This window comes from Notamacropus eugenii, chromosome 1 (genome assembly GCF_028372415.1).
Source record: "Notamacropus eugenii isolate mMacEug1 chromosome 1, mMacEug1.pri_v2, whole genome shotgun sequence".
Classification (NCBI taxonomy): domain Eukaryota; kingdom Metazoa; phylum Chordata; class Mammalia; order Diprotodontia; family Macropodidae; genus Notamacropus; species Notamacropus eugenii.
This window is the reverse complement of record NC_092872.1, coordinates 105,307,556-105,330,076: the sequence shown is the minus strand read 5'-3', so window position 1 is coordinate 105,330,076 and position 22,521 is coordinate 105,307,556. Positions and strand designations below refer to the sequence as shown.

Genomic DNA, 22,521 nt, shown 5'->3' with positions numbered 1-22,521 from the left:
TCTTCATTTATTGAGTACCAACTATGTGAAAGGCACTACAGAGAATAAAATGATACATAAGGATCTCAAATGCGAACTCAACTTTCTTCCATTAGGGAATCTAATAGTTTTCCTTTCAAGAAAGACCCACTTCTGAATATTTTGTCCTCTAATGTTTATGAAACTCTTTTCTTACTAGCAAATTTGTGAAGGATGTTTGTTATTCAGTCGTTTTAGTCATGTCTAAGTCTTCATGACCCCATTTAGGACTTTCTTGGCAAAGATACTGGAGTGGTTTGCCATTTCCTTCTCCAAATCATTTTGCAGATGAGAAAACTGAGGCAAACAGGGTTAAGGCACTTGCCCCAGGTCACACTAGTATCTGAGGCCAAAATCTGAGACATGGAATCATGTCTTCCTGACTCTATCCACTGTGCCACCTCACTGCCCATGTGTGAAGTATATTTGTTTTTATACTCTTCCCCATTTTGAAGATGAGGAAACTGAAAGTTTCATACGCTAAAGCCTACTTATCATCACTATGAATTTACCCATTGCCCTGTGATTTTGACTCTTTGAAAAATATGTTGTTCCTTGATTCACAGCCAAAGAGCATCATTGGGAGAATATTAGTATTAAATGATTGGTTTTGGGAGCAGAGAGCAGTTTGGGGTGGTTGAAAGCACTGCATGATTCCCCAAATGCAGTTCAGCTTGGTAAATTCCTTCTGGTGAAGCATCTTGTCCACAGTCTCATACTTAAAAAGTATCAGAACACAAACTCAAATTCAGTTTTCCTGGCTTGATGCTCTTTTCATTATTCTTCTCTTTTACATAGATGTAGAATTAGGATGGTAGAAGTAGGATACGGTCCCTACTTTGGGTTTCTTTAGTATGCATGGGAGTGACTTTTCCTGGGAAGCAATCCCATGCTGGATGAGTCTGACCATTACTGCTTGACCTGATTTGGTCATGCCATACACGCCTAATGTTGGGGTTAGGATTTCCTCTTCCCTGGGAGAGTAGTTGATAGGATGCCAATTTCCTCCACTTGGAGTGCCTTCTACTCTCATCTTATCTTTTTTCCTGTAAGGCATTTTGGTTCCCTCCATCCTCCTACTTTCCAAGGAAGATTTATATGATCTGTATCTCTTCTTAATATCCTAGTCTGCTTATAGGCTTTTCTGTAGACACTGTTCCCTTAGAATACAGAGCTAGGAATGATCCCAGAAGTAGCCCAGCTTATGTCTTAAGCAGTAACTTTCTCCATAACATCACTGACATGGTTATTCAACCTCTGTTTGAAGCTTTTTGGTGTTGGGGAACTCATTTGCTCTTGAGGTTGCATAATCTGTTTTGAGAAGGTGTCTGACTATGATGGGGAGTAGCCACAAGGTAGAGAGATTCCTGGGAGAAAGAACAAGGTATAGTGAAATGGAGGGGTGACTGATTGGGGGAGTCATGGGGTAGACTCTAAGGAAGAATTCCTTTTCTCCCCATGGCAAGAGAAAATGTTTCTTGGATGGAGTGTCCCAAGAAAAGAAATGGCATCCTTCATGGCAATTGCTGAGGGAGAAATGAGGCCCAGAGTAGTTGGTTGGGGGAGTCATACAAGTCAGAAATAAATCAAATTCAAATTGGCACCTGGCTAGGAGGTTTTCAGGGTTTCAGAAGAAAATAGGAATGGATGATTGGAGCCTTTAAGGGAGGTTGCAAGGTTGAGGGTCCAATGAAATGACTGAAGGGACAACCCCTGGAAGGCAAAAGGCATAATCTCTACCAGAAAATAACTTTAAGGAAGACAGTGTCTGCAGTCAACTGAGGGTGGCTGAGTACTTCCCAGGGAAGATACTGGAGTTCAGTGGTTGATTAGGAAGAATGAGGGGGCAGGGATCAGGAGAGCAAAAGATTTTGTATGGATCTTTAGGAAGAAGAGTGGTGGCAGTATAAAGCCTTCTCTCTCATTCCTACCCCTAGAGTTATGAGAGTGCTATGTCAGTAAAGTTGTCACAATTTCTTCCTCCTACTGCCGGTGCCCTATCCATTGATCCTGAGCTCCTCTTGTCTCTGACCTCCAATAATCCTGAAGCTGGTGTCACAGAGCTGAGTACAGGGAGGCTTAGTTGGGAATATGGATCCCACTTGGAAGCTGCAGCTAGATTTAGGGCGCAACTACCATGCTATCTTCCGAGAGCTCCAATATAGTAGAATTCTTTCTCAGTGCTGTGAGGAGCAGGCCTTGTGCTAGAAAAATTATTAGAATAATAGCAGAGGGTGTCCTCATGGACAACTAGATGGCATGATGGATAGAGCACTGGGCTTGGAATTAAGAAGACTCACCTTCCTGAGTTCAAATCCAGCCTCAGAAACTTACTGTGTGACCCTGGGCAAGTCACTTAACCTTGTTTGCCTTTGTTCTTCATCTGTAAAATGAGCTGGGGAAGGAAATGGCAAACCATTCCAGTATCTTTGCAAATAAAATCCCCAAATACGGTCACAAAGAGTCGAATGTGACTGAAAAACAGATGAATGACAACAAAGAGGCCTTGCTCATTTTTGTCACAATAGTGAGGGAGAAAATGCCTCTGAAGTACATCCACTTATTTGAAGTAGTTCATGCTGCTGGACCTCTTTGAAGATTATCTCAGTCACCAATTACAATTCCCCTCCCATCACTGTGATTTCATATCAGCTCTTCTCCATGCTTAGAACGTTCTTGTATCACACCTCTTGGCTTCCTTCCGATTCAACTGAAACCCAGCACCTGCAGAAACCTTTCCCAGTTCCCCAGCTTTTAGAGCCTCCCCTCTGAGGCTACCTTTCATAAACTCTGTACATAGCTCACATCTACCTAATTTTTTGTATGTTCTCTCTCTAGATTGAATGTAAGCTTCTTTTTTAAAACACATTTTCACATTGGTCATGTTGCATAGAAGAATTAAAACAAATGGGAGAAACCACGAGAAAAACAAAATCAAAACATCACACAAGAGAAAATAGTCTACTTCAATCTGCATTCCAATTCCATGGCTTTTTCTCTGAATGTGGATGGCATTTTGCATCGAGTCCTTTGGGAATATTTTAGGTCCTTGCATTGCTGTGAAGGTCTAAGTCTATCAGAAACAGTCCTCGCACACTTTGACTGTTACTGTGTATGATGTTCTCCTGGTTCTGATCATTTCACTCAGCATCAGTTCATCCAAGTGTTTCCAAGTTTTTCTGAAGTCTGCCTGTTTGTCATTTCTTATAGCACAATAGTATTCCATTGCATTCATATACCACAACTTGTTCAGCAATTCCCCAGTTGATGGGCATTCCCTTGATTTTCAGTTCTTGGCTACCACAAAGAGTGCTGCTAGATATATTTTTGTACATGTGGAACTTTTCCCATTTTTATGATCTCTTTGGGATACAGCCCTAGAAGCAATACTGCTGGGTTAAAGGGTATGCACATTTTTATAGTACTTTGGGCATAGTTCCAAATTGCTCTCTAGAATGGTTGGATCAGCTCGCAGCTCCACCAAAAGGAATTAGTATTCCAACTCTCCCACATAAGCTTCTTGAGAGCAGGGACCACTCTACACTTCCTTTGAGTCCTTGGTGCTTAGCACAGTGTCTAGCACATAGCAAGTTTAATAAATGTATATTAATTTGTTATGCTTATTCTTGATCTTTTCTGACTTGTAGTTGGTGTTTTTAAAAAAAGACCTTTAAGGAACATGGACAGTAACCATCATTAGTCAGATGATAAAATAGAGAAATGAAAAGAAACCAAAAAAGAGGGAGTGAGAATTCCACTTTCCCAACCATTCTCAAGACAGAAAGAAGAATTCTAAGTGTGCCTCCTGACCCCATTTCTGGGGTGAGTATTTAAGTGTCAGAAAACAGAGAGTCCCAGGAGGCTTTGGGAGAAACTCTATGGTAGGCAATCCCAAGATGCCCTCCTGACGTCAGGAGGCAGCACCTTCATCTCACTTCGAGGCTCCTGGCACACACACACACACCCCGCAGGTTCACCGAGCTGCTGATGCATTTATTCGTGCATAAATAAGTAAAATGAACTATTAAGCAGCCACCAACTGTTTTATTATATTTTGTCACAATTGTGAAGGCTCATATTTCATATTTAGAGTAAGTAATGAGCCTTGTGGAGAAGTTCAGAGCTGTGCTGAGGAAATGGTATGCTCCCCCATGGTCTCACAGGGCACCGTAAACAAAGGGCACTTATCCTATAAATAGGGCTTGTGTCAGGAAGTGCTCCATGCAAGTATTAATAATCAATGCATTTCACAGTCTAAGGTGAGGGCTGGGGATGCTCTGCATCTAGCTGGCCAAGTCTAAACAACTTCTTTTACCTCAGGTGACAGGTGAGGTTTCCCTTTTTGTTTAATTTTTTTTTCTTCTGGTGTTGATTTATCTCCACAGTTGCCACTAAGACACTGGGGTTTGCTTCAGGAATCAGCTCATGGCACCCAGTGGTTAGCTTTCCTTTGCACACTCCCCATTCAGCCTAGAAGCAACGTTAGAGGAGACTCAGCTCAGGCTCGTCAGAGCAACCTGTGGCAGGAGACTCGAGATGCCTGAACTCTGAAAGTGCTGTGAGGCCTGACGAAAACCAGTGTGAGCCCCTGTGGCCCCCTCCCCAGCCCTCTGGTTGCCTGCTTCTGCTGCTGCTGCTGCCTGCACCTATCCAAGTACCTGCTCTTGGCAGAATGCTCCAGGGGAGGCAGCTGGATTCCTGGTAGTAAGTGCATCTGCATGAAGGTCGCCCAAATGAAAAACAAACAAACAAATCTGGTGAGTTGCTATGTTTTCTCTTAAAGTTTCTGGAAATGCAAATACTGTGTTGTTTCATTGAGGGAGTGGAAAGGGGACCCTTTTAAAATCAGGGTCTCTTCCTCAAATGAGCTGGTTCTCTCTGGAGATTTTGTTAGGAAACTTTCAAGGAAGTTATAGCAGAATACTAGTGTGTTTGGAAGTCATAAGAACTGAAACTAAAAAAACCCTCTTCATATCGATTCCTAGGTTGGATGTGGCATTGATTTTGAGGATGTGTGTTTTTTAATGGTACAATGAATGAAATGAATAGGTTTTTTTTTAGTGTTTCTTTAACAAAGGAGGATAGAATTTTAAGGTAAAATGTTAGGTATACAATTAATTGGTAAATAGTGAGGGAGCAGTGAAGGTGGAAAAAATGCAGTTTGAAGTTGTTAAGCTTTATTACATTAAAAAATTTATTATTTCTTATTATGAACTCAACAGTTCTCACCAAACATTTCAGTATACAGAAAAAATCCAGAATAGAGGATTTTTATGGGAATTCTGGAACTTCTGTTATACATAATTTGGCATTATCACTTTAAAAATATTTTATAACATTTGAAAAAAAGTCAAATTAATTTGAGGACCCAAGGAAGAATTCTCCTGTAGAAACATAAAGACAATTATATATCCTCCTTTGTATAAAAACAATGAATTCATTGGTTTTGATTGTATTGACTTCAAACGTATTATAGTCAACTCTATGTGCAAATAATCTATTTGCACATGCTCTATTTGTAAATAATTTACTTTTTAAAATGACTTCTTTTGGTCCATTTGGCAGATACTTGTAGTGAAGATGTTTTTAATTGGGGCATTAGCTGTTCTTCCTTTGTTTTTAAAGATCATAGAATCATCTATGGACAGATGCAAAATTACTGGAAAGCATGATTTGCAATATAAAAAGTGGGTGATTTAATTTGGAATGTTAACATTCCTTTTGCTTACAAAATTTCAACCTTATAAAAGCTGCAGTTTTATTTTGACCCATGGAGGTGAGCAGACTAACTTTCCCCTGTGAAGCATTTTACCTGTCTTTGAGTAATTTCTGCTCCAGTTTGGATATGCTACATACCTTTTACATTCAGACACTCTCACCTTCTTCCTTCTCCCAGCCAAAAAAAATCCTATTTAGGTATACGAAATGTGTGACTATAACAAGGCATGTAAATTATCATTATCTTTTCTGTGACTCACATCTTGATGTATAACAAATGTCTGTTTTAGTAACTGAGATTTTTGATACTTATTGCCCAAAATAACATTATTTCTAATAATGTTTATCTGAAGTTTATCGGGTAGATAATTTTTCAGAATAAAAAAATGAGAAAAGAATTGTATTGAAATATTTGGAGCTTTTATATATGCATAATATATATAGATATAGCTAGTTAGCTAGCTAGCTAGATTGACAGATAGCCTTTGAAAGCAGCAAAGGACTGGGGAAAGGTGTTTTTTTTATTTTAAAATTTTTTAGCAATGAATGTTAAGGATGTTTTAGAAATAAATAATATATGAAGGTTAAAATGCCAAAACACTTTTGACCCATCCTTACAGTCATCTGAAAAAGTAGATTGATGAAAGAAATCAATTTCTGCCCTCCATGAACTCTAACCTCTTTTAGATTTCACTGTTGCCCTGTAATCCACTTTTATTTTAATAGCCTCTTTGATGCCACTTCACCACAGTAAGTTTGAAGGTATTATCACAGAAAGGTAAGTCTACATCGGAAAGAACATGCAAGAGGAATTCTGAGTTGGCGGCTTGCGTTTCATTATTGGGGTACTCAGTCCTGTGGAGAGATCTATCTCCAGTTTCCACAAAATAGCTCTTAGTGACTTTGTGAGGCATTATAACCATCTGATTTAAAAAGAAAATAAATGGAAACATAACTATCTTTACAAGAATGACTATACTTTGTAAACTCAGCTGTACACACTAACTTTTGAATTTGAAGCTGTGGATTTTTTTTTTTTTTGAGGCAGGTATCAGCAAAAGAAATTTTCCTTTTGCCTTACTAAATGCCTTGAAAAAAAGTTTGAAAGATTAATGCTTACTTGCTCACTAGCTATGCAAAAGGTACACATTTAGAATTTAGAAACTACTGTGTTATGTTTGCATAGATTGCATAATGAACACATGAGCATTACGGCAAGTTTCTGAACATTTTTCTCTTTGTAATAAAGGTTCATCCTTTCCCTTAATCTTGGTCTCTTTAGAAGAAAGCTCTGTCTTCACATTCTTCCTTCCTTTTTATCTACTATTGCCAATAATATGTTTTATAATATTAGAAAGACATTTCTGTATATTTTATTGGGGGGTATATTTCTTATAAACAGTGGAACTGAATCTGTTGAAATTACATCTAGACAGTTTATTATTTTTTAACCCAAAATTCTTTTAAAAAGTCAATCATTTCCCACATAACTTTACTTGTTAGAATTTTGTGCTTTAGATGTGGAAAATCCCAATTCTTTGATATCTATACAACATAGATGCCTTTTCCTCTTCCAAAAGAAGAAATCTTTCATAATGGAAATGTCTACCAGATGACATTTCTATGGCATATACATCCCCACTTCAGAGTCATGAAGAATATAGCAGGTATTTCTCCTCGTATTTAAGCTGAATGCACAGGGATACTTACCAAGTTCACTTAAGAATCCCATGAAGCCATTAAGGTCTGATGGAAACTTTTTTCAAAATAGTCTACTATGGAAGTCTTTTATAGTATTTGTTTCTTTGAGTTTTATATTGGTGAGAAAGTAGGATACGTTGTTTTATGAGTGTTCTCCTGTTGTTTTTGACATCATAACCTTCTGTAACCCAACAGTGATATGAGCAACTGAAGATTACAGCTTTTGATAGAGTGTATAAAAACAGCAGGAGCTAATAGAGTCTTTAAAATGAAATTAGTTTCTTTTTAGTCACTTCCCCAACCAATAAAAATGGAACTTCTTTGTGTTGGTTTATCTTTAGTGCTGAGTCTTAAGCAGTAGATGCTTTGGGGTTCTCAAGGTCTATCTGTGTCTAGCAAATATATCTTTTCCAAGACAGACACCCTACATATGGCCACATTAGGTAAAAAGAAAAGCTTCATTCATACAGTATGTAAACCACCTTGGGTTAGCACTTCAGCTGCTGAGATTGTCTCTTTTCTCATCCCCAAAGAGAGTGTCTGGTTTGTTAATTGAGGGTCATGCTTGTTTGCCAAAGCCTGGTCACATAAGTGTTATGAGGAAGAGAGATGCCATTTTTGGTTGTCCAGCCTTTTCTATGAGAGAACTTCCTTCACGAAAGGAAAAAAAAATGAAATGAAATAACTGCTTGTGGTTCTGGACTCTATTGTGCCTTCACTAGACAGACACAATAGAGCCCATAACCATGAGCAGTTATTTCATTATAACTTTTTATCCTTTTGAGAAGGAAGTTCAGAGGGAAGCTCTGTGATCTAACAGGCCAGGTCTTATTAATGTTTTTAATTGTGTTTTCAAGATGTTACACACCCAGGGAGATTTGTTCCAGATGGGTGCAGTACAAAATGAAAAATAAAATAAAACTATATCCAACGACAATATTGTTCTGAATTTTTTCTATGAGGCATCAGCAAGTTTTTAAACCAGTGGAAGGCTGGTCAAGGGAGCAGAAATGATCTTCACATTATTCTACCATTCTCAACTGCTTGTATGTCTTTGGATTTTGAAGGTAGTACTTGTATGCTCTGGAAGCTTTTGTGTCATTGAAATTCTTCCCTATTCAAAAGAAAAATATCTATTATATCAAGAGGTGGGATAATGCAACCTGTAGCCACATTACCCATACCTAAGAATGCTGAAAGTTGACTTTATTTTACGTGCTGAAGGGTTTTTGTAAGCACATATATTTTCCCACACCATTCTGGATTTCTCCTTTGTCTTGACCACATTCTGCTTTGGATCATAACCTGTTGTATTCCACAGACTGTTATACTGTAGAGTCCTAAGGAAGAGATTGTCATTTTTCATCTTTGCATCCCTAGTACTGAGCATATGAGCACAGTATTTTGTACACAGTAGTTATTTCATAGCTGGTATTGAAATGAATTCCCTTAAATCACTCTCTCTCTCTCTCTCTCTCTCTCTCTCTCTCTCTCTCTCTCTCTCTCTCTCTCTCTCTCTCTCTCTCTCTCTCTCTCCCCCTCTGTATTGGTTACAGAGAAGACCATAAACTAATACTATATTTAAAGGAAAATATATTTTAAATATTAAATATGCATGTGGTAGAGCACAGTGATATGCAGACACATCCGATTCCCATGTCTCTGTGTAATATGTATAAATAAACTCCAAAATTGAATTTGGATAATTGGATTATATACTAATTGCTACTCAGGATGAAAGTAATTAGATTCCCTTTCTAGTGTACAAACTACAAAGTGGAATTGAATGATATTTGCAATGACTTTCATATTTAGTAAACAAAATCAAAATTATATGTGTCTTTAGATTAAAGGGACTTGAGTTCAGGTAAGGGGATATTGTATTTACTCACTAATCTGGAGAGGGGTGAGACTCTTACTTGTTCTTTAATAAACACTAAAATTTTAAGTGGCTACAAAAATCAGCTATCAAAATTGGTAATCATTGAAAGACCTTTGCTGAGACACTCCTCCATTTTGTAATGCCAAGTATCATTTGTACTTGAATTTTATCATTGGGTTAGAGTATCTTCCTCTGTCTCTTAGCCCCTTAAGATAGGAACAAATGATTAGCATTTTCCTTTGATACCTCAGAATACTAGTTCTTTTTCCCATAACATCTCAGAATCCTTAAAGGGTGGCTTATAGTTACCACTTTCCTCATTTCGTCTTTTAAAAAGATTATCTCCATTTTTGTGTGACATTTGTTCCTGAATATAGTCATTTCTATTTTTCTACCTTGTGAGCCACCTCTTGTAACAAAGATTAAGACAGAAGTAAAGCAATAGCTCAGCAAAACTAGCCACATCCCCCATGTCTAAGAGTATATATTGTAGATATAGATATCATATTCCAAATCCAAAGTCCTCTATATTTGCAGTGTCAAGGTGTATTTTCTCAACTTTTCTCCATTATAATTATGGAGTACCCTGGTTTGCTCTTTTCTCGTATTTTAGACTCTAAAGAAAAGGTATAAATAGAAATCAAAGGTCTGATAAAATCCATTTTATTCCAAGTTAGTTTTTGAAGTGGTTGATATTTGCTGTGGTCAATAGGTGATATGGATCCTGCCTCTAAGAAACTCAGGAGTTAAGCTAGTTAAAGAGAAAACATAAATGTACTGAGTGACTTTATAGTGATTACAAAATTTTTGAATATTCAAATGAATTGGTGATCTTATTAATTTAGGAAATCCCTCAAATGATAGAGATTTTAGGCTGGGCATACCTGCCCATCCTATGAGACTCTCACTCATGTCCTCCTTTTAAAAATTTTCATCACAACTTACTAGAGGCATTCTTTGGCTGTTTATAGGTTACTCCTCATTTGTGGCAAGAATGAGGGATGACAGATGAACAGATGTCTGTGTAATTTCTTTTTTATTTTTTATTCTTGATCTATTTTTTTTTTTACAACTTCCTTACTGGTTGTATGTTGTCCCCTGTTTGCATTCATTCTATACTTCTCCATATTCTTCTGCATGATAGTAATAGTTAGTGTTCTCTGCCTTTGGCAGCTGTCTCTCTGTTTAAATAAACCAGATGTTTGCTGACTAAGGAACTTTCTAGTTTTTTGGTGTCTCCTTGTGACAATTCATTAACATTGGACAAAATTATGATAGTTGGTGGCTGATGTCATTTCTTTGTCCATTTCCCAGTGAACCAGATGTTTGCTGACTAAGGGACTTTCTAGTTTTTTGCTGTCTCCTTGTGGCAATTCATTAACATTGGTCAAATTAGTGGATAAAATTATTATAGTTGGCAGTCGATGTCATTTCTTTGTCCATTTCCCACTTCTGGTTTTTAGTTATTTGTTTAAATAGCTCTTGGTTAAGTTGTTCCATTTAAACATCTTGACTTTTTCTCATTATTATGCTTTCTTTTTTTTTTAAATGAATTTTACATATATATATATATGGAGATATATCTACATGTGTCAAATAGTAACCTTCTCTAGTGTGGGGTGGAGAGAACTTAAAATACAGCAAAAATAAATAAATAAAACTAAATTAAAAAAATGAAATCTGATCTGAGTTGACTTGGGAGCAACTACTACATCAACAAGAATTTTTTTTCCTATCTTTTAAGATATATCTATTTTTATGATATTGTTTGGTGTTCATTGTGTCCATGACCTATCATTAAAAAAGAGAAAATACTTTATGATATAGAGATGTGAAGCTTCTGTGTAATCTATCAGTCTTTGGTCTTTCTGACTCCTTTTCCTTGAACCATGTTTCCCAATGGATTTTTTCCATCCTCACTTCTCTCCCCTTTCCATTTGAAGTAAACAAGTACCAGAATATGTATTGATTTAATTCCAATTATCTTTCAAAATTCTTAATAGAATTCTTTGCTATTATTTACTATTCTTAGCAATTGATGTTGGTGCATAAGCTATTATTATTTTCATGTTGGTCTTTTTGCAAATACTTATCATGAATATTGCAATATGTGAAAATTAAATATCCCACGAAGTAATGTTTCTTGTCTTTGAGTGTACAGTAAAACTCCACTGCTTCCATTGTTTCCCCAAGGAATACCTGTGAACCAACTTTAGCTGCAACTTCTTTTTTCTGATTCATTTATGGTACTAATGTTAATACTCATGATTACTACCTCCATCAACATATATATGTATATGTACATATATACACATGTATGTATACACACATATGTTAATTTGTTAAGGATCTTACATTTAGAGTATCAATAGTCAAACTGCAGTTTAGTGAGTCTAAAAACCAATTCTTGGTCATTTCTGCACACTTTTCTTTGTTTGTGTGATTGCAGAAGCAAAAGAGGACCATGTAAGCCTAAGGACAATTTTTACATTTTTCTTTGTCTTGTGGGCTACCATGGATGAAAAAAAATCATTTTCTTGGTGATGACCATTGTAAATAGTATAACTATAGCTTTTTTAGCTTAGTAAACGCGGCAGTGACCTCCATACCACAGTGAAACATCTGATTAGGACTTTGTGAAAGGTTATAAAATAGAAATACAACACTAATTAATCCAGTTTAGTTTATGATATTACAACATTAGTCTATGGAAACTGTTAAATTTGTGTGCCTGGAACAATTTGCAATGGATTTCTAATATTTGGTAAGCCCCTTGAGGGTAGGGACTTAACTTTTTGATTTTGCTTCTGTAACTTTGCTTTTAGCACAATACCTAGCTCCTAGGAGATGTTTAATACATGTTTGCTTGTAATTAAACTGAACTGAATTGAACGATCTAGCTCAAGAATCACTCTTTTAGTTACTTCCCACAACAATACAATGAGAGCCCTTCTAACTAGAAATATCACAACCTTCAGAGAAGATAATAAAATCTTTTATTTATATGTTCCTATTTCTTGATTAATCTGCAGATAACCTAATACTTATTCCCCATGATTTTAGCACACATTTATATAGCTCTCTAAACTCCCATTTCAATTCAACAAGTATTTATTAAGTACAAGGTCTTGGGCTAAGTGTTGGGAATTCAATTCCAAAATAGAATCTCCTTGCCCTCAAGGAGCTTATGTTCTACTACATTCTTTATAAAATGCTTTCCTGAGAAAGCTGGTTAATGGAGATAATACTACTGTTCTTTCCTCCATTATATGGATGGAGAACTAAGACTGAGTGGGACCGAGTGTCTGGTCCACTCGTTAGTGCTGACCTGAGACCTAAACCCAGTTTTTCTCATTTCAAGTCTAGTATTTTTTCTATTATACCTGATAGTTTTTCATTCTTTGTGATGCATCCAAATACATATATATATATGTATATATATACATACACACATATATGTATATATATATGCATGTATTTGGATGGACTACTATGAGCACTATATATATACATATATATAGTGCTCATAGTAGTGCATCTCTAAGTGCAAAGAGGCTAGCTGGAACCCCAAAGGTATAGCATTGAAGTGCAGAAATGTGTGTTCTAGTTGGTGTGGAATATTTGGGCCTTGTTATCACTTATTGTTTTGCTCTTAATTAATCCTTATACATGATTCTGGTCAAGTCCCTTCATCACTTAGGGCTTAGGTTTTCTCATCTGTAAAATAGGGGAATCATATTTATACTACTTATCAAGTAATGTCTGAAGGAAAGCTCTTTGTAAACTTCAAAGAGCTAGAGAAATAAGTTATTCAGATCAAGTTGAAAGCAAAAAAACCCAGCTAAGTATAATATACATCAGCATCACTGACCAGAACCTTTATTTCTACTTTAAGACTATGACTGAATAATTTGACACCACTCTCCAGATGATATTTAAAGGGAAAAAAATATGGTGTCAACTATCTACTTGAATGGACTTAGAAAATTCCATCAGAAAATAGGAAAGACTTTTCTCAGTTAGATATTTGATTTTCAAAACAATTCTTTATTTCCCCTTGAGAGACAGTGTTTACTTCTTTATCTTGATATTTAGCAACTTCCAAGGTTGCTCATGTTTGAATTTTGCTTTTTGCAAGTATAGCTGTTTTAAGAATTTACAATAGAGAGTGATTGTGATTAGAGTGAGGGAGGAAGGGGAAGGGAAAGGAATAAACATTTTTGTAGCGCCTACTGTGTGCCAGGCAATGAAAGTATCTTTTTTTCCATATAGACTTTCAGACTGAGCAGATTTTAGTAGCTGAAAATAATAGCTAACATTTATATAGAGCTTACTATGTACTGGGTCCTGTACTAAACACTTTACCTTTATTATCTCATGTGATCCTCATACCAACCCTGGGACATAGGTATTATTATTAACCCCCTTTTACAGATGAGGAAATTGAGGCAAACAAAAGCGAAGTGTCTTAATCTTAAGGGTCACACAGTTAGTAAATGGTTGGATTTTAACTAGAATCTTTGTTTAGGCATTCCAGATACAGTGCTCCATCTACTATACCACTTAGTTGTCTCATAATATAAAAATAATAATGTTTGATTTCAGTAAGGAGTAATCATAAAACCTTTAAAGACTTTCAAATAGGTACACTCTACTCCACAATCAAAGATAAACATCTCCAACTATAGAAATGATTATGGGTTTTCTCCCATTTGAAAAGGAATCCAAGCCAATGCAATTCAATCCAGCAAGCACTTTAAGCACCTACTGCATAGGTGTAAGGCATTATACTAGATAATGGAGACAGAAAGAAAAAGCTAAATAATGGTTTTTGTCTTCAGTGAGCTTACAATCTACTGGAGAGATACAACTTGTAAACATAAACATGGTAATCTGAGGTAGGAGAAAGGATTAATAAACAAATGTGACAAGAAAGACTTCCCATGGGAGGGAGCCCATGAACTGGGCCTTGAATGAAGACAGAAATTCTAAGGGGTAAGAGCCCAAAGAGAGTACATTCCAGGCATGGAGGGTTGCTGCTGTGTTCATCCTTTGTTGTTGAAGGAGACCATGCCATCAGAGAAGTGATGATATGACTTGCGGTTGACTTTGTTTTGAGTGAGGGAGGGCTGTGCAAGGTCACCAGCCTCACTTCTCCTCCAGAGCCATCTGAATCCAGTGACCAGATATTCATCAGGATGACTGGAGATGACCGAGGATGCAGTCGGGGACCTTGGTCCCTTTAGGCCAAGGTCTATACAAGTACTTGCATAGTAAGAAAATTGTGAATTGCTTTAGATGTTAAGCTGCCAAGTTAGCATTTTATCCTAGACGCAATGGGGAACCACTGAAGAATCTTAAGCAGAGGAGTTAAGGGAAGAATCTCTTTATTTCTGTTGATTTTTCTTAAAACCTCACATGAGACCTTTGATAATTAGAAAAGAAAAAACAGAAAGAGAACAATTAATGGTGAGAGATATACAGAAAGTTTTGGAACGAAAGTTATTTCTAGGTGAAAAGTTTTTAGGAGAGAATACTGCTAACACACTTCTATAATATATCAAAGTTTAGAAAACATTTTCTTTACAATAGCCTTGTAAAGTAGGTAGTGATAGTGTTACTTCCATTGTACAGATGAGGAAATTGAGGCTTAGAAGAGGGAAATAATCTGACCAGTCTTACAGAACTTGTAAGCAAGTCTGAAGTGGCAAGTCTCAAAACTAGTTTTTACCACTCCAAATTGGGTTTTTTTTTCGCTGTACCATACTGATTTCCAACTTTCTACAATCTTGCCAGTTAAATTTTTCAAATTGTTTTATATTTGAATTCTGAGCTATGTAGAATCTATCAATCTGTCTTTCTGTCTGTCTGTCTATCTATCTATCTTTGAACCCTGTGCTATGTAGACTCCAATGATCTACATACATACATACATGACCAGGCAAATCTTACGCATCTATATACATGTGATTCTAGATAAGTTGTGCATATATAAAAATACATATACATGCATGTATATATGTATGAGACCTGCCTAGAGTTTCATGTGTATATAGTGGCATGTATATACATATATGTATTATATGTAGATGCACATATAGATGCATATATTATACATATTTATATACATTCATGAGACTCACTCAAAGTCATGTGTATATGTGTATATTTTACCTAATTAAAATGTTCAGATTGTTTAATACAAAATTGATATATAATACATCTATAACTGGTTGGGAATTCCACAAAAGTAGCTTTGTTTTTTTCTGCCTATTGTGTTCCTTTGTGAGTTGATGTTATTTCATTAGCCTGTTGGGACAAATTGGATCTAGACTGCAATTCACCATGTGCTGGCAAACACAGGCTTCCCCTGCAAATGCAGTGAAATATTGCCAGGTCTAAACTGATAGTTTGGCTGAAACGAGAAATCATCACTGTAGCAGAAAGGTGTCATCATCCAATGAAATTGTTTCCTAGGTGCAAACTGGTAGTGTGGCATCTGAAGATGAGGCACTTTTGAATTTGGTATTTTAGGAATTGTATGAAAAATGTAAGCAAGAGTTGTGATGCCTTGGATCAAATAGTGATTTTTCTTACTCCTCATCCCTAGCTTCTCATTTACCATCATCTATGCCTGTCATAACTCTCTCCACCAAATTTCATGGTCTGTTTGAAAACAAGGAAGAGAAGAAATACCCTCTTATCTTGTGATGAATAAAATCTATGACTCTCAAGTATCCAGAGGCTGAGCTATACCCAAACCACTCTCCTCCTTTCTCACTCTGCTTTCATTCTGTTTTACTGTGAGTTAGCAGCTCTCAAAAGATGTCTCATATGGAAGAAACAAAAAATGATAACATCTTAAAAAAATAACCTTGCTGCCTTATTTATCCATGCTCTACTATGATTAGTGGTCAAACATAATAAGGACCTGTTTGTAAGATAGGTAAAACCCCTCTGTTTCTCCACCTGTGAAATGAGAATAGCAATACCGCCGATACTTAACTCATAGAGTTATTGTGATGCACAAATGAAATAATATGACTTTAAGCTTAAGGAACCTTTAAAAACATTAAAATGTTATGTAGATGTCTGGTGTTAGCATGATTTTTAAAACAATTGCAAAAATACTACTTAAGGTAAACTACTCTTGAAAAGTTTTTAAAATAATGCCTTTTCTATGCTAAAGTTTTTTATATATATACATACATATATACACATATGTGTATACACACATATACATATTCTATACCAGGAACCTTCCTGTTGGGGTAGCAGGAGAGGGGACAAGTTAATAATTACATATTAACAGTAGCAATACAGAAAACATATCTTTCATATTTGGCCCTGGCCTGTACAACATAAAGAATTCTAGGGTATAAGAAGACAAGGAACCTGCCCTCAAAGAACCCATTGTCTATGAAAGGGAAGGAGAGGAGGAAGAGGAGCAACAGGGAATAGGAGGAAAAGAAGGTTGATGTGAGGTTTAGAATTCATAACTAAACAGATAAAAAATGGGTCAAAGCCTATGAATCCCCCCCCCCAAAAATCAGTAAATTGGGTTCACGTTTCAGTAGTTTTTTTTTTTAAATTAACTGTTGACTTTGACAACTCTTAGCACATTAAAATGATAGGGGAATTAACTTTGATCTTCAAAGACTGAATACACACATCAATTGTCATTTTTTCCCCAATCTAAACAAATGTATTGAAGGCAGTAGGCATCAATTAAATAAGCAAGCCATTAGTTTATAAGATAGTCTAGTAATTTACTGGTTGACAAGCACTGGCTAGATTTTTACCTTCTTTTTACATATGTAAAATTGAATAATCAAGTAAAGGCACCATATGTATACACTGGAAAGTGAATGGATTCAGAAAGTATCATTTCAGTGAACAAGACAATGTGGGGTCTGTCATGTGGATGTAAATGAATGAAGAAAAAGTTTGGGAAATTTTATGAGAATTCAGTGTTAGAATGCACAGAGTAGTGTTTTCAAGGTAACTTTAAGAAAACTCAAGTTGTAATCTTTAACCCAGGGCAGAACCTGTCTGAATGGTAAAGAGTACCTTCATAATTTTGTTGGATTCCATTTAAGGTTTTAGAGCTTAGAACATTCATTACAGATGGATTAAATTCAAAGATTAGAGGTACTTGCCTTGTACATGAAGATTTTCAGAGAGCCTGGAGATGAAGTATTCTTTAGGTCCTACCAAACGGCCAGCTTGGGTGTGAATAGGTTTCTGTCTTCCTTTTGTCATACCTTGTCCATTAAAGCCTATCACAGGCTAGGTTGAGAGGAAAGAAGGAAGCAAGGAAGGGAGGAAGGAAGAAAGAAAGGAAGAAAGAAAAATGGGAAGTAAAGCATGAAGGAAGATAGGAAAGAAAACTGGAAGGAAAGAAAGAAGAAAAAAAGGAAAGAAAGAAGGGACAGATCTGTTGTAGCAGGTCCAAGACGGGCTAGAAGTGCTAGCAGATGAATAAATATATCTTTATATATTCTACAATTTACTTACTTTAGGCAGGGAGCATGGAATAGTGGAACAAACTCTGGAGATTTGGGTTTAAATTCCATATCTGCTGCTTAGTAGTTGTGTAACCCAGATAAATATTAGGACCACCGAATCTGCAGTTTGGAGAAAACTTTTGAGATAATTTATTCTATCTTCATTTTACAGATAATGATGTTGTTAAATGGGCAAGTCATTTAACTGCTGTCTCCCTCAGTTTCCTCATCTATAAAATGGGAATAATAACAGCACATACTTCCCAGATAAAGATAAAATGAGATAATAGTATAAAGTATTTTACAAACCTTAAAGTGTCATGAAATGCCAGTTATTATTTTCATTTCTGTTGCTGTGGTTATTGTTACTTCTAGCTGTGAGACTCAGACCCGCAGAGGGTAATGACTTGTAAGTGGCAGATCTAGAATTCAAACCCAAGTCTTTATGAACAAGTGCTCTTTACAGCATCCAATCATTTCACCCTTCGGGGTCTTGGTTTCTTCCCCTGTAAAATGAAGATTTAGACAATATTATCTAAAGTCTTTTTATGTTCCAATTTTTGTGATTTGAAAGAAAACCCTCTGTTTCAGTTCACAAATGAACTCACATTAGTGGGTGAATGCAATTATAAAGAAATGGAAAACTTTTCACATTCAAATTCTCTTTGCATGGAAAATGCCCCAATTACAAAACAAGGTGAAGGAGTTTCCTGATCAACCGATCCAAGTAGGTTTATACCAAGTTGTTGCTGGGCTAGTTGAGAAGACCAGAAGTGATTACATAATATCTGGGCTTGGGAAAGAAAAAAGGATGCTTTTGTAGCTTTTTCCAATTGTTGCTGCTTTCTTTTTGATTTTTAAATTGAATTTGCATAGTTTCTAAGTTAATTTGAGCTGTGAGTTTGAAGCTAAAAAACATAACTGAACATCTCAGAGAGGCTGATATTTTAGGGGAGGAACAAGATGCTTCAGGGATTCAGTTCATCTTCCCGGTGCTTTCTTACTGTCTTCTGAATTTTTTAATCTCTAGAAGTTTGTAACTTTGCTTGTAGACAGGGAAAATGCTTTAGTGGAAAGAGTAAAGAATTTGGAGGCATGAGACCTGCAGTTCTGGAATATTGGAGAACTGGAAAGGCAGGGGCACTGGGTTTGAATCTCTGCTTGCATACTTACTGGCCCCCTGATCCTGGTCAAGTTGTTCTACTCAAATTAGTTCAACTGATTTAGATTGAAAAGTATTTATTAAATTTTTATTGTGGGAAAGGGACTACACTTTCATCTCTGTAAAAGATGAAAATTTAGAGATCTATAGAAGGGATCTTTGAAGTCATTCTAGGTCAACCTCAAATTTTATACTTAGGGAAACTGAGGCCCAGGGTGGTTGTCAGTTGCCCAAAGCTATGTAGGTAATAAATGCCAAAGTTTGAAAATTGACCTAGACTCTATGACTCAAAATCGAGTGCTTTTTCCATTGTAAAACTATGTCTTCCAAGCTTACAAACTATAGGAAGGGACATAGAATATAAAATTAGGTCCTGGTTAGTGCGAATAATGATTTCCATGAAGTGGTCAGATTCTCACTATTTGAAATTATAATTTTGCAAAATATGTAAATTGTCTTTAGCACAGTGAAAATAGTATGAATTAAAATAATAAAAATGCTTCATGAGGTTCATTATTCACACTAACAGAGATCTAGCTATATACAAATAAGGATAATTCAAAGGAGGATGCTGTGCAGATGAAAGAGTGATTCAGACAAGATGCTTAACATTCAGACAAAATGCTTAATAACTCAGTTTCCTCACTTGCAAAATGGTGATATTACTCATACTGCCTGCATTAGAAGGTTGTGAGGAACTATTTTATAAACCTGGAAGTACTATCTATTTATAATTTGTTGCTATCCTTACACTGAAAGAATTTACGGTCACCTTCAAGTAATTTTGGAAAAAAAAGCAAACACTTTCTTGGATATTTTGCTTGCATGTTTTTGATACTTGTACTATATGCTTCAAGATTATAAAAGTAAATAAACAAAAATATAGACTCATAGGTGTGGAATGCATAGACAAATCACTAGTTCTTTTAGCTTGAAAATTCCAGCTCCTCACTTGGAAATATGGACAATGATAGACGTACTTTCCCTTTGTAATCATCTCATTCTACTGTGTTTTCCCTAGTCCAAGAGTTATATGTATAAGACATGACACTATCATGGAAGTATCATGAAGAAAATATTTTTTCAGGTATAAGTCTGGGGTCAGCAAACTTTCAGAAGTGGCTCACCCCATTATTCTGGTCACTGGGGACTTATTGGGTATGTGGTGGCTAGGAGATGACAAGGGACACAAGAAGTCCCCATATTTGCTAATTGTTTGCTCAAAAGGTGTCTCCCACTCTCATTTGACTGTTCAGAGATTCATTTGGGTCACCAAACTCCTTTTCTAAAAAGTTAGTATCATCTAGAGGGGGTGCAGCTAGGTGGTGCAGTGGATAGAGCACCAATGCAGGAGTCAAGAGGACCTGAGCTCAAATCTCACCTCAGACACTTGACACTCACTAGCTGTGTGACCTTGGGCAAGACACTTAACCTCAACTGCCTCATCCTGGGTCATCTTCAGTCATCCTGATGAATATCTGGTGACTGGATTCAGATGGCTGTGGAGGAGAAGTGAGGCTGGTGACCTGCACAGCCCTCCTTCACTCAAAACAAAGTCAAGTGCAAGTCATGTCATTATTTTTCTGATGGCATGGTCTTCTTTGGCAACGAAGGACAAACACACACATATCATCTAGAGGGCTGGGATCATTGTCATTAATATTGTAAATGAACAACTATTCATAGCACAAATTATTGTGATCACATTAAACTTCTCAGTTCTGCTCTTGATTTTCTGAACTTCAAAGCTATGTCTCAACTGCTGTTTCATTCTGGAAATTCCCTCCGCACCTCAGGCCTTCTCAACCTGGAACATCCCACTATCCCTCCAACTTTCTTATCCTGGAATATTTCTCCAACAGGCCTTCTCTCATTAGCAAGTTTCAATCTTCATTCCTCTCCTATCTTCACTCCTAATTTTCTGGACTTTAAAACTATGTCCTTACATCTGTACCTTCATTTCCCCTTCTACTATTCTCCAATAACTTTCAGTTATTTTTTGAGTATTGTCTACCCCTGCTAGAATCAATTCCTTGAGGACAAGGATTGTTTCACAGGCTTGCTTTTCGTTTATGTCTCCAACACTTAGCACAGTGACTGGCATATAAAGAAATTTTTTAATAGCTGTTAACTGTCCCTTCAAAATATAGCAGAGATCAACAGGAGGAGGGAATGGCACTTTGGATGGGAAGAGAAATGCCTTTTCAACTTGAGGCATCAGCCAACTAAGAGTCAGCACAAAAGCACTAGGTTCATTGAATAAGTAAGCCCTAGCAGTGGAAGAAGGGTGCAGAAAGGAAAATAGGAAGTCTCTGGAAGCCTACCTTCTGTGCTCCCACTTTTACTAGGGCCACAGTGCTGCCAACTCTGTGTGTGTGTGTGTATGTGCGTTCGTATTTTACTCTGCTAGATGTCCAGCTTTAGGTAAACACAGAATAGTCATCATTTTCTTTCCATATCCGACGTGGCTAAATCAGGGGTGGCATGACATTTTCCTGCAAATGGCAATTGCATTGTCATGAGCTTGTCATTCACTCCTTTTGGTAGGCATACCAGCTTGCCAACTAGATTAGTTTTGATTGCAAAACCTACGCCAGCTTCACAGCGCTCCCCTTCTCTGTGACCACTCCAGAAAAATGTGTATCCAGCTCTGACTTCAGTAAGCTGAACTTCATTTGCCAGCCTTGTTTCACTCAGGGTGGCCAGATCAAAATAGAAAAACAAATGAACTTGGATACACTGAGCAGTCTCCAAAGTTTCAAATCCCTTAGTTCTGGGTTGGAACCTGCCACAGGGTATGAGTATGCAGCTTCTAAAAGGGAAGTCCAGTATCTATGGAACTGAAGCCTCCACTTAATTTCCATGTGGTTTGGAGGCCAAAAAAGCTACCTGGCAGATGTATAGTGTCCAGAGGTCATATCAAATTTGGAAATTTATTTCAGGGTGCCACTTTTAAGGCACTAACAAGTTAAAGCATATTCATAGGAAGCAGTTAGGTGGCACAGTGGATAGAACAGTAGACTTGGACACAGGAAGGACCTGAATTCAGTTCCAGTCTCTGACAATTAGTAATGTAGCCCTGGGCAACCCACCTAACCTCTAGCCGTCAGTTTCCTCATACTCTACAGAATTTTTATGAGGAGGTTTCTCCCATTTGTTTTAATTCTTCTATGCAACATGACTAATGTGAAAACGTGGTCCATAAGAACGTATGTGTAGAACCCGCATAAGATTGCATGCCATCTCAGGGAGAGAGGGGAGAGGAAGGGGGAGAAAATTTAAAACTTATGGAAGTGATTGTTGAAAACTGAAAACAAATAAATTAATTCAATTTTAACAAAAGAATCTTAATGAGGATCAAATACAATAAGAGCACTGGAGTCAGGAGGACCTGAGTTCTGATCTGTCCTCACAAACTTACTAGCTGTGTGACCCGTGGCAAGTCATTTAAACTCTGTTTAGTTCAGTTTCCTCAGATGTAAAATGGGCGTAATGACAGTACCTATCTTGTAGGATTGTCACGAGGAGCAAAT

At 36.8% G+C, this 22,521-nt stretch overlaps 1 long non-coding RNA gene across 1 annotated transcript in view; it reads left to right on the top strand.

The window, feature by feature from the left end:
* The window catches only part of LOC140505455 (uncharacterized), a 71,402-nt gene that overhangs the window by 20,669 nt on the left and 28,212 nt on the right, over positions 1-22,521 (top strand). The window contains exon 2 of the long non-coding RNA XR_011967510.1: positions 4,404-4,775. This is a non-coding gene — a long non-coding RNA (uncharacterized lncRNA). The remainder of the gene's footprint in view (positions 1-4,403; positions 4,776-22,521) is intronic.